The sequence below is a fragment of the Trachemys scripta genome, chromosome 9 (genome assembly GCF_013100865.1).
Source record: "Trachemys scripta elegans isolate TJP31775 chromosome 9, CAS_Tse_1.0, whole genome shotgun sequence".
Lineage (NCBI taxonomy): Eukaryota > Metazoa > Chordata > Testudines > Emydidae > Trachemys > Trachemys scripta.
The window spans coordinates 68,823,275-68,839,617 of record NC_048306.1 but is presented as its reverse complement, the minus strand read 5'-3'; the positions used below and the strand labels follow the sequence as shown (position 1 = coordinate 68,839,617).

Sequence of the window (16,343 nt, the reverse complement as noted above, 5' to 3'; positions counted from 1 at the left end):
TCCTGTATACTGAGGTGTAAGGAGCACCCATGGAACTCTGCACCATGGCCCATATGGAGTATGGAGCCCTTTGACAGCCTCCAGAATTTGTGTCTTTGACTGCTTAGTACAGTCGTTTTCTACCTTTTTCATTAAAAATTTTTGAATGCAGGTGCGGCCCACTTTGGAAATCTTAGACATAATCTGCGGATCTCTAGAGGTCCACAGGCCACAGATTGAAAAAATACTGGCTTAGTAGAATCACATTAACTCTTCTGCAACTCAAGTTCTCTGTCCCCACAGACTTGGGTTTAGCTTTGCCCCTTACATTATATAGTAATAATAGCAATCATTTCATTACTGCATTGTAATTATAAGGCACCCTGACACTGGGCCAATAAGGGAACAGCACAAGCAATTTAAATACAAAACAGTACTTCAGAAGGCTTCATGAAATAGATAACATAAGACCAAATGCAGTATTAAAACACCACCTATCTATCTCTAAAAAACTCTGTAAGTCTTCACTTTAGGAAATACACTAAATTATTTCCTCTAAATACAAATAGATATTGTCTTAATATGTTGAAAACAAAAATATATGGCTGGAAAACACAGGGGCTCCAATTTATAGGTCTACATGACCCACTTGAAATGGGAACACAAACACAGTTCTCACATGCTGCTAATAAAAATTCTTCAGCCGCAAGGGCTCAGTGCTCTTATAACTCAGGTCATTTGTCGTGTTTCTCTATCACTGGGCCGAATACACTGTACTCCAGTTGCTGATTTTGCAATAAAAAGGCAAACAAAATTGTTAATTGACTCCCAACCCTCCCCCTTCTGATGGTCACTATAGTCATTTTTCTACCTCCAGCAATGACATTACCTGCCAACACAACCACAGATGGCCTGAAAAAGAATGGGTTGTTATTACTTTGCTTTAGAGAAGCTACTTGGAATTTGACCAACAGTGGCAAAATACAAATTAGGAAGCATATTTTAATGATTTGAGGGTTTTTTCCTTATTCACTGGTCATTATGCTAGAATTAAGGTAACATTTTACAGAGCAGCCCATGGAATAGGTCTTATTCTTTTCCTTGATGATATATGGTAGCAAGAGAGAACTCCAGTTTGCAACTAACTCATTCCCTGTATATAATTTGTTTTCTTGCTGCAGGGGCCTGTTAATGGTTTTGTCACTTCTCTGCGTTTTTAGATATGCACCTCAAGAAGCGGAATGCATGAGAATAGGAAGAGCTGAGATTTACCCAAAGCCTTAAATGCCAGGTCCTTCAAAAACATCAGCTATGGTGGAAATTCTGCTGAAATTATTAAGATACATACACAGTCTGAATTTTTCAATAGATTCACAGTTCTTTCAATGGCAGGTGCCAGAAAATAAAAAAGGAAGCTTCACCTAACCACAGCTTAATATATATGATAAACATCTCTACTACGTCCATCTTGTTTTCTGATTCAGAAATATCTAAGGCGTTGTATTCTAATTTAGGGCCTAACCTTGAAAACCATAACTCATACACAGTTTCTTAGTGACATGAATGGAGCTATTCCTAGGAGTGAGGGTTAGAAAGATTACGTCCTTTCTTCTGTAGTTTACTCAGTCAGGAGGGAACATAATGGGAATTTTATTTTGACCACTGCAGTACTGCAGAAGCACCTACACATTATAAGACTCTTGCAAATAGCAATTTTGAGAGGTTCCTCCCCTTCCATGTCACCCATTTGTACTAACCATATTTAATTATTTTGGAACAAATCATTCTCCCTCACTCTCCATCTGGGATAAAGAGCCCAAGAAGTGCAGGCAGTTGACTGTATTCAGTTCTGGAGAAAGTGTTTTAGGGAAAGCTGTCTATAAGACATGCTCCAAAAAGTGTGCCGTCTGTTACTAGCTAATCTGTTAGGGAATCTGACATTTAACCTTTTAAAAATAACCAAGGGCCAAGGGGAGGAGCACCACAGCTGCAAATCAAAGGGCTCATTGGGGGTTGTGAAACACTGTCCTAGATTTTACTTACCGTATACAAGACTGCTGTGATAGACAACTGCTTTTCATGGAAGCTACATCCACAGTGGGTGATCCTTCTTGCATTAAAATCAATAGATAATTTCTACTAGGCCACGTTTTGGAGTTATTATTTATGTAATACCACAAAATGTGCCAGGAGTTTAGTATTACTATTTGAAGTCAATGGGAGTTTGCCTGAATAAAGACATTGGGATTTAGCCCATTTACTTTAATTAATGCAGGATCAGTGCCAGTATTTGTATCAACGTGGCAGAGAAATGTTCTAAAATTCAAGTTACTGTAATGAAATGGCCTGCAGAGCTGGGCTGGACTTTACATGAACTAGTCATGGCCCTGAACCAAGTCCAGACCTTGGACTCTGGTCTGTCTGAAATTCAGAGATCTCAACTCTCAGTTCTATCCTATGCTTCTAGCCACTAGACTCAATCTAACATAAGAGAACAGATCAGACTTACAATCTTTTTCTATTCATTACAGTAACTCTGGAGCAAATGGAAAGAAAATGTTCCCATTCTTCCCTTTTTATTCCTCTCTTATTTTTCCTGCCCTTTCCTTCCCTCTTGGATTGGCTGAGTGTGAAGGGAGAAGGGGAATATGAATGGATCCACACAGATGTCTTCTGCTCTAAAGAGAAGCCCACACAGGGTGTATCCTGGGGTATTACTGATTAGGAGATATTGCTTCTGTTACTCTTATTTTCTATGCAATACTTTATTTTGATTCTTATTTTAAGTCCAAATTCAGGAACACTTGGCTCTTGATGGTTGAAAGACTTTCCCTGAACAGGCCTGCCAAGCTGACTGTCAATGCAAAGGATAAACACAATACTGTTGTTTTTGTACAGTCACTCCCAGCTATATTCCTGTTGACAGGCATCAATGAACTCTTAAAAGCATAACTGGCTAATTCCACTAATGTCATTATTATTCTAACAGAACAATGGAAAAGCAAAAGACTGAAAATTGATTTCAGGTAAGAAATTAACTAACCATTGAGCTAATGTAATGATAATAAATATCTTACATAGGTATTGTTAATACTAAAAACACATAACTATCCCAAATCAGTGTAAAAATATGCAGCCAAATCTTGGTTCCATTCAGGCCAATGGCAAAACCCATCTTGGACTTCACTGGGACCAGAATTTGGTTTATAGTGATGGTTATAAAGACATACATATTTTTGCCAACCTTCTACATGTGACAGTTGAGATTAAAATAGTTTGTGCAGGTTAAAAAAAAAGAAAAGGAAAGGCACAGAACATGATAACATAACCACAAGTGGATGGGATCAGAGTTACCTGTGAAACTCAGACACGGACCTATGCAAACTCCTGTTTTGCCAGTATAGAGGCTGATCTTACCTATAGTAGAAACAGTTCTTAAACTAAACTATTAATCTGAACCCTCCTGGCAAAATCTGACCCAGAATCATACTATCCCTCGTATTGGTTTTTGAAAGAGTAAACCTTGACAAATGATGTTTTTGCAAAAATTAAAACTACCCTCAATCTCTGATTCTTGGCAGATCATACACATACTGCCCCAAATTCTCATCTCGTTTAGACTTTAGAGCTGCTGTGGTGTAATCAAGATGATAATTAGGCTCCTAAATATCTCTTTCTATGGGTAAAATTTTAGCTGCAATCCCACTAAAAAGATAAACATGTTCACAAGACCAATTTTGTTCTCTGGGTAATTGAAAGTACTCTGTAAATTTGAAGCACCTTTTGTACTGGGAATTTATTGGAGTTTATTTGGTTAAGTGTTCCTTTCCCTTGTCTTAGTAAGTACAGTACGCATTGGGCTATATTAATTCTGGGTGTGAATATTTAATTCAATGTGTTTATGACAACAAGGTTTTCAGGATTCAGTCCATGGGTTTTTAACTAGAGGAAAACAACATGTGTATGAGAGCTACATAATTTGGCACATGAATTACTGCTACCCTGCAGCAAGAGTGGCTGTCAATTTTTTTTGACTATGCATATTTCACATCTGAAAAGCTTATTTTTAGACAGACTGCCTCCTTTTGGAATTGTTTACAGAAACATAATTATAAGGTGTCCATTTAAATTCAGAGATAATAATGGGTCACTACAAAGCATACTTTACACTGGAAAATTACACTCCACATGTTTTTTTCTGAATAAAGCAGATGAGATTCTGCAGCAAATGAATAATTTATTGTGAATTGTGCCCCTGATAATACTGCTTTCAGTGTAATTTCTTTTTGTGTCTAAATTACTGGCTTTTTAAAAAAATATAGGGTACACTATAGATCTAGGAGAACTGCATTCTCAGAACAGCCCTTCCTTACTGTACACAATCCACTAATTATGAAAAATACTGAGTGATAGCTTAGTGTAATTTAAAGTTGAAAATCTTTAGTACTCTTAAATAATTTTACGGTCATTTTTTCAATACTCACCAATACCAGACTTACTCCTTCAGAGGCATTATCAGTGCTGATAGAATCTTTCCTTTGGCTTCCTGTGATATAGGGAGTCGTCACCTTGGATGGAGTATTCACAACAAAGAACCCAGGACCCAACCTATGTGTGGAGTGGCTTCTCCTTCCTCCTATTAGGAAGCACCAACAAGCCATGCCTCAGGGGAGGAGGGGCTATACAAGACTTTAGAGCAAAAAGCATTCATTTGTTTTAATTTCTTTTAGGGCCCACACCTGCAGCCCTGACATACATAAGATTCTAGCAAAAAGAAGAACAGGAGTACTTGTGGCACCTTAGAGACTAACAAATTTATTAGAGCATAAGCTTTCGTGGACTACAGCTGTTGACTACACGGCTGTTACTCTGAAACTTGATAAGATTCTAGGTGAGTTTAATGAGAGTTACATGTATGTAATGGCTGCAAAGATGCCTTCTTCAGTCAGGAAAGGCTGGATGGTTTCACGAAACAATGGTTTTCTTAAAGCATTTTTGCTTTGTAAGATGAATGGGCCATTTCCTGACAGATGTGCAAATGCCCTCTCTTGGACTCTGAATGGACAATCTATGACAACCCTTTAGAGAGGGATTATCATGCATCAAGCATTATCAAGGAGGAGAATTGCATTTTATTATTTTTAATCATGCTGTTGCCTGCTTCAAGTGGGCAGTTGCTAATGCCATTGTATAGTCAACCAGATTGTTTGATGTTAACCAGAATATTACTAATGCTAACCATGGGGCATTAGTTCCTGGATCCTGCAGAAGGATTTGTACCAGCTGCAAGTACCGCCCTTAAGCATCTGACATATTAACTGAAAGGAATGATAACCTTGAAATGTGAAAGACTTCAATGATTTGACAGCTGTAGCAAGATGCACTGTGATCAAGATTCCCCAACAGTGAAATAAAAATATTTTAATGGAAGTACAATAATTGATCAAAGAGACATGAGATACTCATGGGTACAGAGTGAAGATATTCTGAGTCCTTAAATCTGTCATAAAACACTAATGGGCACCCATGGGTACACTATAGCCACTTTATTTTAGTTTAAGTGAATCCCAGGACCTTAAATTACTAGAAACAACCAAGTTTCTTGCTGCATTTACCTTCTTTCCTGCTTTGGAGCTTGAAGGTTGAAACTCAGATTCTTTATTCTAACTCATTTTATGTAGTATGCAAGTACTACTACAAGATTTGTCATTTACTAATGCTGACTATGGTTAAAACTGCCTTGTAGAGAGAGGTTAATTCATGTTCCTCCACTTATATACAATATGTGACTCACTTCAAAACACTCTCCTCCTGCATTGAGCTCTAAGAGTTGAGTAGATCAGTATTTCATTTATACAAGTGGATTTTTTTTTTATCATTTATGAGATCTTTCGACCAGCACTGTCATTGTCTTAGCGCATTCAATCAGTAAAGGATCAAAAAATACTTGCCACTATACTGGCATCTGAACACGTTTGGGCTGGTTATTTGAAATATGGGCAGAGTTAATCCCTTTCTTTACATGGCACAGCACGTAGTGGATATAAAGAGGCTGCTTTCTTAGCAGAGTATGAAAAAATTGCAACAACACTGAGCATGTCGATGCCCTGATACTGGCATTGCTGATGCCCTAAGAATTACTGCTTTTACCCCTCCTTTTGTTATCCCAGGTTCTGTTCTGATAGTGAGTAAAAGACATGCATGTACAATATATTAAACATTATGCTGAAATAACAAAGGGGTTCAGAGAAGAGCTACAAGAATGATTCTAGCTCTGGAAAACACACTGTGGTGACACTTAATGAGCTAAATCTATCTTATGAAAGAGAAGGCAAAAAAGTGACTTGGTTATTGCCTGTAGGTAACTAAAGAAGGTGAAGGCATCTGATCCTCAACGGGTCTTTAATTCAGCAGAGACAGTCTTAACAGGATCCAAGATGAGCTTTGAATTTTATAATTGGGAATAAAACACAAATTTTCAAAGGCAAATTCAAAATGGGATCATCTTACCAAAGGATGTGGTCAACAGTACCATCCCCTGGCATCTGTAGGGGAGTGAGGTGCCCAGTTCCCATTGAGTTGGATGTCTAACCGCCTTAATCTCCCCCCTTGAAAATCTCAGCCTAAATCATGACTGGGGCTGGGGTGGGGTGGAGTGAAATCATATTCCCATTGCCTTCAATGAGGCCAAAATTTCACCCTGGGCATAATTCTAAAAGAAACATTCTAGTTCAACCACAAGTTACAGGGCTCAATGCAGGAATCTGTGTGTGAAATTCTATGGTTTGTGCTATGCAAGATGTTGGCCTAGATGAACATAGTGTTCCCTTCTGGCCTTAAAAACAAAACAAACAAAAACACCCATGGAACTTCTTCCAACATGAGGAAAACCATAATCAGTTCCCAGACTTAACCACACGCTTATAAGTGCTGTGCTGAACCGCAGCCTTAACTTGTTACTAGTAACCCAGGTAAGGACATTTAAAAATAGGATTTGTATCTTTGAGGTGCTTTGACACAGTGGTCTGTTTGCCTTACTCACTGAAGTAAATAGAAATACTTGTGTATTAGTTAAACAGGAGATGGCCCAAGATCTGTTTAGATATAGGGTGTTCACTGGCCACAATGAATTTCTTGTCTTTTCATGTCAAGACCAAATACCCATGCTTGGTAAAGGGGTATTCAGTGGGAAAGAATCCTGTTGAGGAGAAGTGGCGGTACAGTCCTGAAGCTATGGTAATCCCCTCTTCTCCACTCTACCAGTGACAATAGCCTCTGGATCCAAGTAAGAGTGAGTCTTTGGCTCTGCCCAGCTCCTGCTGTAGCCCACAGTCCTGTTGTACAGCAATCCTCAGTGGATATTTCCCCTCGTTTCCATTGCACTGGGGCTCTCTACCCAGTGGTTCTCAATCTTTCAGACTACTGTACCCCTCTCAAGAATTTGATTTGTCTAGTGTACCCCCAAGGTTCACCTCACTTAAAAAATTTCAAAACCAAATATAAAAATACAAAGGTCTCACAACACAGTATTACTGAACAAGTGCTTACTTTCTCCTTTTTACCATATAATTATAAAATAAAACAATTGGAATATAAATAGTGTACTTACATTTCAGAGTATAGTATACAGAATAGTATAAAGACATCCTGGTAAATGACATTTTAGTTTGTACTGCTTTTGCTAGTGCTTTTTTATGTAGCCTGTTGTAAAACTAGGCAAATATGTAGATGAGTTAATGTACCCCCGGAAGACCTTTGCGTACCCCCAAGGGTACACGTACTCCTGGTTGAGAACCACTACTCTACACCACAGACAATTAGATAGGATTTTGCCTACAGTGGCTTAATTTGTAATTTAAAAAATTCTGCTATGGTTCAAAATTGTGTTCTCAGGAGGAGATGAGGATGTAATTGGTGCTGAAGTCAATTGAAGTTGTACACCTGTAGCTGAAAGGAAAATTGGGCACTAAAACTATATTTGATGCACACGTGATTGAATTTCTTATGAATGCAGCATTTTCCTAATTCTCCCCACGCACATTTTATTTTCCCATGTGATATGCCCCATGGGTATTTTGGCAATGCAGTTAAACACAGTCAGAGTCACAGGTATGATCAAGACTCCCAGATCTTTTATGTTTGTTCTCTTCTCTGAACTTTTTGATTATCCCCCCACCCTTGACATAATTGCTATATTTTGTAACTATTTTACATGGTTCGTGCAGATCTCTCTCTCCTTGAGCTCACTCCTGTATCATTCAAGTTAATGGGAGTTTTGGGAATGGGAATGCCTCATTCTTCTCTCACAACTTCTATTTAAACCAGCACAAATCGTGTGTTCTTTGTCATTTCCATGTTCTAATTTGGGGCTTGCTAGTTTCATAGTGGGAGTTGGGACATGCTAATTTAACCCCTTGAAAATGCCTTTTTTTTAGAATATAGCTTCTATAGTAGAGAACAGTAGAATAAATAGTAGATCATGAATCTGTGAACGTGTTTGCTCAGTCGAATTGGATTTTTTTGAGATTATTTTTGTGACAAAGTCTTGGTTCCCGTGAAGGTTTAGAAAGGTACTTTTAGTCATACAATTACAGATGTTTGTAAGTGACAAAGATATTGGAATGTGAATGAGCATGAGGAATTGCTTACTTGGGCATCATATATATCTACATATATATATGGTACACAAAATTAGGAAACTGAAAGAGGAAACCAAACGTAGAATAAATCTGGTTTATATATTTCTACCACCATCAGAAAGGAAGGAACCCAGCTATTTTTAAATCTGGGGACCATGTACATAACCAAATATAATACTTCTCTTCTGTGGAATAAAATTGTGTTTATATGTTGTAGGCCTGCTTATCCCTTATGTCTCATCACACTCTCCCTGAGCGTTTCAATCCCCTAATGATTTTTTCAGGCACTGGCCTGTGAGGTCACACAATCAGTCACACCTAGGACTGCGATGCTTGGTGACTTAGGTGACCAAGCACACAAAGGAGCATTTGCTTTGAACAGAGTCTCATTATTTACATTACAGTTGCACCGACAATGTGGTAGGTAACAAACAGAGGCATAGTCCCTGACCCAAAGAGTTTATAGTCTTTGGGTCCAATTCTGCAAAGACCCATGAGAATTCACATAAGGGTACTTTGTCTCCACACCCAATGTTAACTCATCTAATGTCAAAAGTGTGACTCCCTCCCAACTGGGAATTCAAAATCCATTTCCCTGGGCTACTTGTTATAAGCGCAGGGGCTTCTTTGCCGCCTCCCCTACTTGCCCCAAGTGGCCGCGTTGGCTGGCAGGTTGCAGATCCGTCTCTTTGGGCAAGCAGACAGAAAACTCCTGCTTCCCCACTGAATAGCCCCCACCGGAGTCAGGTTCCCTTCTTTTCTCCCTCCTCCAAGCTTGGCATTGGCTGCTGGTATAATGAGGCAGGGCTAGCTGAACCCAACGGTTTTCTTTAACCCTCACTGTGCTGGATGGCAGTTTCTCTGCTTCCTCACAGTTGGCATGAACTCTATGGATCAGATTTTCAGGCTTGCCATTTCCCTAACCCATTTGCATTACAATTGAAGAAGTCTAAAGCTAGAGTTTCGTTGACGGATACATTACACACTGATGTGAGTTTCCAAATACATTATACAGAACATTATGTCTTATAACTGTTGTTTTACCTTATTATAATTAGGTATGAGATCAAGGATGACTCCTAGGAGCCACAGACATGCAGGGGAGGGGAAGGAAGCACATTACTAGAGCAGACGTGGCAGGAGACAATATTCCTGTATAAAAACATGGCCGATGGGACTTGCCACATCTTTGCTGAAATAGCTAGAGAAGGTGGATTGCAGAGAGCAATACCAATGGCTCCTCTTTCCCTGCACTCATTTGTACCTGAAGTCAGATTACATCAATCCCCGTGGGGCTGGTTTGGGGGAAGCAAGGACTCCTGTGTCCCTTCTCCCAACCCTATATTATTTTGCATTACCACCACATTATACTGAACATAATTTTTTCCTTCTAAGAAGGCTAGAAAGTTAAAAAGACAGGTCTCTCACTGGACCTTACATATCAGCGCTATCTCGTCATGTATCATTCATAAACGTAGCCTGATTTCTGCATATGCATTTATTATTCACAACTACTCGGTTTGTGAACAATATCCAGCCTGTTAGCTATATTTTGTGTGTAAGTTACACAGTTCAGCATTGTTTCTGTTCCCTGTTTTGAGTCCTCCATTTTTAAAACAGGATAATATCGAATAATAACCAATCAACAACTACTGTGTAGTGACTGACAAATGATGAAAAATTTTACATTCAGTTTTGTGGCCAAATTCAAATGAATTCAAGTTCTGCTTTACAGTAATACACACAGGTCTACTCTCAAGGTAATCATGAGTGAACACTTGCTATTTGCCATCAGCGTACTCACTCATAAGATATTCATTGTAGACTATGGTCAGGACAAGCCTTAGGCATAGGCAAACTAGCCATCTCCCTTGGGGGAAAATAAGCATAAAGTGTAACAGATGCCTAGGGACCTGACCACTTCAAATATTTATGATGGAATCCTACCACACAAGTGATTTTAACACATATTTGTTATGTAGTGAATTCTTCCCTAAGTTCTATTTTATAACCTCGTGTATGTATTTATTTATCCTTTACAATATACATTTAGGAATGATTCATGTCTAACGCAATGTGGTAGCCAGATAAACATTTCAAGTGTTTAGCAAAATATCACCCTGGCCAATGCATGAACAACCCAAAGATATGGCAATTCAAATTCCTTGTATGAGAAAATATAACTATTGACTTCAGTAGAACTGGATCTTCTCACAAGAAGTTTCAATTTGGCTCTCCATCTTCTACCAAAATGTTGTCCTTTTATTGTATTAACTTATCATTGGTCTTTTGGTGGGAATAAAAGTCAAAATTCCAAGAAAGTTTCTTACGCTTGCTGCTGCAGGTGTTCTTGCACTTAGGGCTTGTCTACACTACCCGCCGGATCGGTGGGCAGCGATTGATCCAGCAGGGGTTGATTTATCGCATCTAGTATAGATGCGATAAATCGACCGCTGACCGCTCTCCCGTCAACTCCAGTACTCCACCAGAACAAGAAGCGCAAGCGGAGTTGACGGGAGAGCGTCAGTTGCTGACTTACCGCGGTGTCTTCACTGCGGTAAGTCCAGGGCTGGCTCTAACTTTTTTGCCGCCCCAGGCAAAAAAGAAGAGTGCCGCCCCGCCGTAACACACCGCCCCCAGCACTGCGCCGCCAACCCCCCCTCCGAGCGCTGCGCCGGGCCGCAATCCCCTCTCCCAGTGCCGGGCCGCCCCCCCCTCCGAGCGCCGGGCCAGGCCGCCCAAACCCCCGCCCTCCCCCCAAGCGCCTCACCGCGCCGGGCTGCCCAAACCCCCGAGCGCTCCGCCGGGCCGCTCAAACCCCCACCCCCCCAAGAGCGCCACGACCCCCAAACCCCCAGAGCCCCAGGCCGAGCTGGGCCGCACCATGCCACCCAAACCCCCGCCCCCCTACCCGAGCACCAGGCCGGGCCGCCCAAACCCCCGCACCCCCTGGAGCGCCAGGCCGAAGCACCCCCTCCACCCCCGGCACTGCCACCGCCAAAACGCCCCCCATGCTGCCCGGCTGAAACAAACAAACTCCATCAAGTCCCTTAATGGCTATTAGCCAGGATGGGTGAGGAATGGTGTCCCTAGCCTCTGTTTGTCAGAGAGTGGAGATGGATGGCAGGAAAGAGATCCCTTGATCATTACCTGTTAGGTTCACTCCCTCTGGGGCACCTGGCATTGGCCACTGTCAGCAGACAGGATACTGGGCTGGATGGACCTTTGGTCTGACCCAGTATGGCCATTTTTATGTTCTTAAGATATGGAAACTATGTAACTAAGCTGCCCAGAAAATGTGGGGGGAGGGAAAAATTGCAAGATGATTGCAGTTCTTTCCTCTCCCCCATTTTTTCCATCAAAATTTCATTTAATTAGTTAAATTACACCTAAAAGCTACAGAAGAGAATGGTGTTGGTTTGGTTCAACTAAGGTAAATATGATGACAGATAAAATCCAAGAATTATATAACCCGTAGCTTCCTACTGTCTTCTTTCATGGAAGAAACATATGTAAATGCAGTGCCATCTACTGCAAATTTTCTTATCAGACCAACAAGTCCATTATAATTCCAGCATCTTCCACTAGCTAATGATGGTTTTGCTAATGGCCATTTCAACATGGTGGTAAAATACAATGACTGGTTTGATGAGATTTTTCCTGCAGTGCTATGAAACTATATTAGATGTATTTTTGAGTTTCATTGTTTCTAGATCATTGCTGCTCTAAACTTGTATCAGGAAAACTGAAGAGAAACTCACTGCAGGGTTACTTACAAAAGCAAGGTATGTTTATAGTAATTCACTGAATATCAAAATACAAGAAATCCAGAAAACAAAATACAATTTGGCTATGAAGTTCATGAATTCAGAGGTGACATACATGCTTAGATGAGTTACATAAGCACTAAATGGTGAAATCCACACTCTCCAGAAAGCTCAAGTATTTATGTTCTATGCAGTGGAGTCCATAGCAGCTGGGAGGTGAAAATTAATCGCTCAAAACCAGAATTCAGGCAAAAAGTCTACTACATTGCTCCCACCCATGGCTACTATTCCAGCTAATGGAATGATATAGAATAGCAGTTTCAGACTCTGTGCTAGCTGAGTGAGTTACTGAAGTTATCTGTGTCCCTGCCCCATCCTTGCCTCCAACCCAACCCCATTGTGGACTTCCATGTCTTTTTGCAGTACATGGACACCTGACGCAGTTGATCTGAAAGCTGAGCTCTAGCAAAAACCCTTTGTGGTGTTTTAGTGCCGCATTTCACCCTAAGCGAAGGTAAGTTAGTGGAAGAGAGTGAAAGTCACAGTGACACTGAGGGGGAAGAAGTAGCAGTAAAATCAGCTAATGCGATAAAAGATGTAAGATAAAAGTGTAGCACATGCTTAGAATCATAGAATATTAGGGTTGGAAGAGACCTCAGGAGGTCATCTAGTCCAACACCCTGCTCAAAGCAGGACCAACACCAACTAAATCATCCCAGTGAGGGCTTTGTCAAGCTGGGCCTTAAAAACCTCTAAGGATGGAGATTCCACCACTTCCCTAGGTAACCATTCCAGTGCTTCATAGGGTGAACAGATGTCCCGATTTTATAGGGACAGTGCTGATTTTTGGTCTTTTTCTTATATAGGCTCCTATTACCCCCCATCCCCCTCTTGATTTTTCACACATGCTGTCTGGTCACCTTAGTGCTTCACCACCCACCTTTATCCCTTCTGGCTGGTTTTTCTTGAGTCACTCACTTCCACTCCCTGGGGGTGTAAATTATACCATCTTACACTCCCCCATGCTAACTTACTGAGGCAATATGTAACTTAGTGCCAGCCTAATGTCAATGGTGGTGTATGTCTGCCTTTCCTCAAGAAATGGTTGGAAAATCCAGAAATAGATTTTTGAAAATTTTATTTTGTGATATTTGAAACAGTACCAATATTGAAAACTTCTCTTTTCCAAAACCTCAGCAATAATGAGTGCCTCTAGCCCTGGGGAATTTCCATTTAGTTCTCATCCTAGCATCCGTTTAGCTTCTCTCATTTCTTCTGAACATCTAAGGCAAACGTGTCAAAAATATAATTCTGCAAAAACAAAGGATTAGCATTGGGTTATGTTATTTGGCACCAGAGTAGAATTCAGAAGAATGAATCTCAGCCTTTATCTTTGATCCATAATTATTTCATTGACATATACTTCTTTCCTCAATATAACTGTTTAACAAAACCATTAAAATTATGATATTTCTCTTATAATGAAAACTTAACAATTCATGTTATAGAATATAAAGGTCTGTGATTTAATAGCCTAGAAAAGATGAATTATGTTTTCTTTCATAGAAAAGATACTCTAGCCAAAATGTTGAAACTTGTATGCCTAAATTCAGCTTCCATGTTTAGACACAAATATAAGTGACTTGATTTGAGAAATGCTAAGAACCCCTTCTCCTATAGCAATCAATTGAAGCAAAAAGATGCTCAGCAGATTTGAAGATCAGACCACTTATATTTAAGTGCCTAAATATTCAAGCTGGATGAATTTTTTCTGACTGACCAGTTTTTGATTGGAAAACATTGATTTGCTGAAGTTGAAACCTTGTGTGAAAGTGTCAATTTTGTCAAAATCTGATGGGTTGTTGCTGAAATGTTTCTTTTTGCTTTACTGTTTAGACTTTAATACCCTATAATAAAAATGAAAAAATAAAAATGAAATGTTTTGATATGTTTATTTTGATGTTTTCAGAATAAAATATTTCAGAAATTACATTTTTGGTAAATTTCAAAATTTCCACATTTTGTTCTAATTCAGGAGAAAAGTAATTTGAAATGTCAATATTTTCCACAGAACAGACAGACATTCTATTTTCTGACCAGCTCTACTAAATATGGATGGAGGATCCCAAATTTAGACACCCAAATTTAAATGTTTAGGCCATTCTTTTTATCCCTAAACCATATAGAACAAATGTATGGAATAAGTTCTTTGCTTGGGAACAGAGCTAACTAATATGAGACATTCCCTATAATTTTTCAGAATGCAAAAATCATCAACATCCCAAGCAAAAGAGGCAAAGCACTGGGATATCTCATGAACAAACACTAACACTGCATTTTTGGCAAGGAACGAATCTTGAAGACAGGAAGTGATAAAAACGGCTAGAAATATAAATGGTTGGTCATATTTTGAGCTCTTTGCAAGAGTTTTTGCTTTACACAAGTCATTAGTTACACATACAGAATTTATTTGGTAAACAAGTTGCATACAATTGAATGCCTAATTTGTGAATACAATGTTGTGGCTGCATGCAGAAATCAGGTAATTGTGCATGTAAATAACCACAATTAACTGCCTGCACAACCAGTTTCTTAATGTAAATTAAAAATTGGGTCATCTGTAATTGTACAGTTTTCTTCCCAACTTGACTAAAAATTAGGTAAACAGAATTTCCTTTTACTTATAAAAACTTTTGCATTGGCCTTTTGGGCAGATTTATTGTATTATGTCAGATTCTATTGCATATTAATGTACCAAACACTAATAGACTACAAAACATTAAATTACTTTGCAGATTGTTTACTTGAAATAAAGCTGCCTCAGTGTACTATATCGAGGATAACTAATCTCTCCATACTTCTCGTGTCTGTTTTGACCTTCATGGCTAAGTGGGTTGAAAGATATTATATAAGAACAATCAAAACCCTAACATTTTCTAAGTGGCAGCTGACAACTAATTGTGAGAGCCCTTTGAAAACCAAAATCAGGTTGTACTCTAGTAATCTGATCCATTTTAAATTTCAATATTTTTTACGAACAGGTATCTCAAGAACATGAAACAACTGGCCAAATTCTCCTCACACTGGTTTTGTGCTGGTGTAACTCCTGTCTTCACTTGTGTTACTCCTCATTACCGTGATAAAAATGACCTCAACTGGATGCCAGATGGCCAAGTTGCTTTCAGTGTCTAGTAGACAAATATCTCTATTCCACAATCTGATCTCGACCACCGTAATATCTCCAATTCTACATCTCCTTACAGCATTTAAACTATGATTTCCAAATCCATCTCCATGAGTTTCATTGTGTATCTTCTCCTGACCTGCTTTTAAGCAGCCATTGTTTTTCACTACTGTCTTTTTACCCTCGTAAATATTAAAAGCCAGTTATATCAGGATTGCTAGCACCTATATCATCTTATTCAGACTTGGTTCATTCCCTAAATAATCTGTAATGCTTTATATTACTCAACAGTAGTTGCATAAGAACATAGTTCCATGGCATCTCCAATAACACATCTTTCTTTAGTCATTCTGTAATTCTTTTTCCAGTCAGTGTCAGGCTAACTGATGTCTCCCAAGATCATTGTTCAAACCTTTTTACAAGTCTCTTTTATCAGTCTGATCTTTCTTTTCATCCTGCCCTGAAGATCACTAACAATTTATAATTTAATCTCAGTTCAAACAGTCAGTCAATCTGTGTGAGCCATTTAGATTTCAGAATATATTTCTTTCATCACTATTTTCTGACATAGTCCATCTTATCCTGTGGAGCCTATTCTTCCGGTGGTCTTTAAATTCTGGAAACTTGATATCCAGATCAGTTGTCCCGATGCAGCCGAGTTTCAGTAACATTAATTACATCATATTTCTTTTTAATATGTTTCCTTTCGATTACACTACCCCATTGCCTAGGTGTCAATTTTATTTTGTACAGAAGAGCCAGAACTCTGTTTCC

At 39.3% G+C, this 16,343-nt stretch overlaps 2 long non-coding RNA genes across 4 annotated transcripts in view; one reads left to right on the top strand and one right to left on the bottom strand.

Annotated features, from left to right (window-relative positions):
- LOC117883196 overlaps positions 1-4,587 on the bottom strand; it is a 93,404-nt gene extending 88,817 nt beyond the window's left edge. The window contains exon 1 of the long non-coding RNA XR_004647201.1: positions 4,464-4,587. This is a non-coding gene — a long non-coding RNA (uncharacterized LOC117883196). The remainder of the gene's footprint in view (positions 1-4,463) is intronic.
- On the top strand, positions 2,408-15,791 carry LOC117883195. Of its 3 annotated transcripts, none has more exons than XR_004647199.1 (5): positions 2,408-3,005; positions 12,332-12,403; positions 12,809-12,899; positions 14,646-14,782; positions 15,427-15,791. It is a non-coding gene; the product is annotated as an uncharacterized LOC117883195 (long non-coding RNA). The 3 variants fall into 3 exon arrangements; XR_004647198.1 differs by having other exon boundaries at positions 12,317-12,403; XR_004647200.1 differs by lacking the exon at positions 12,332-12,403.
- The last annotated feature ends 552 nt before the right edge of the window (positions 15,792-16,343 follow it).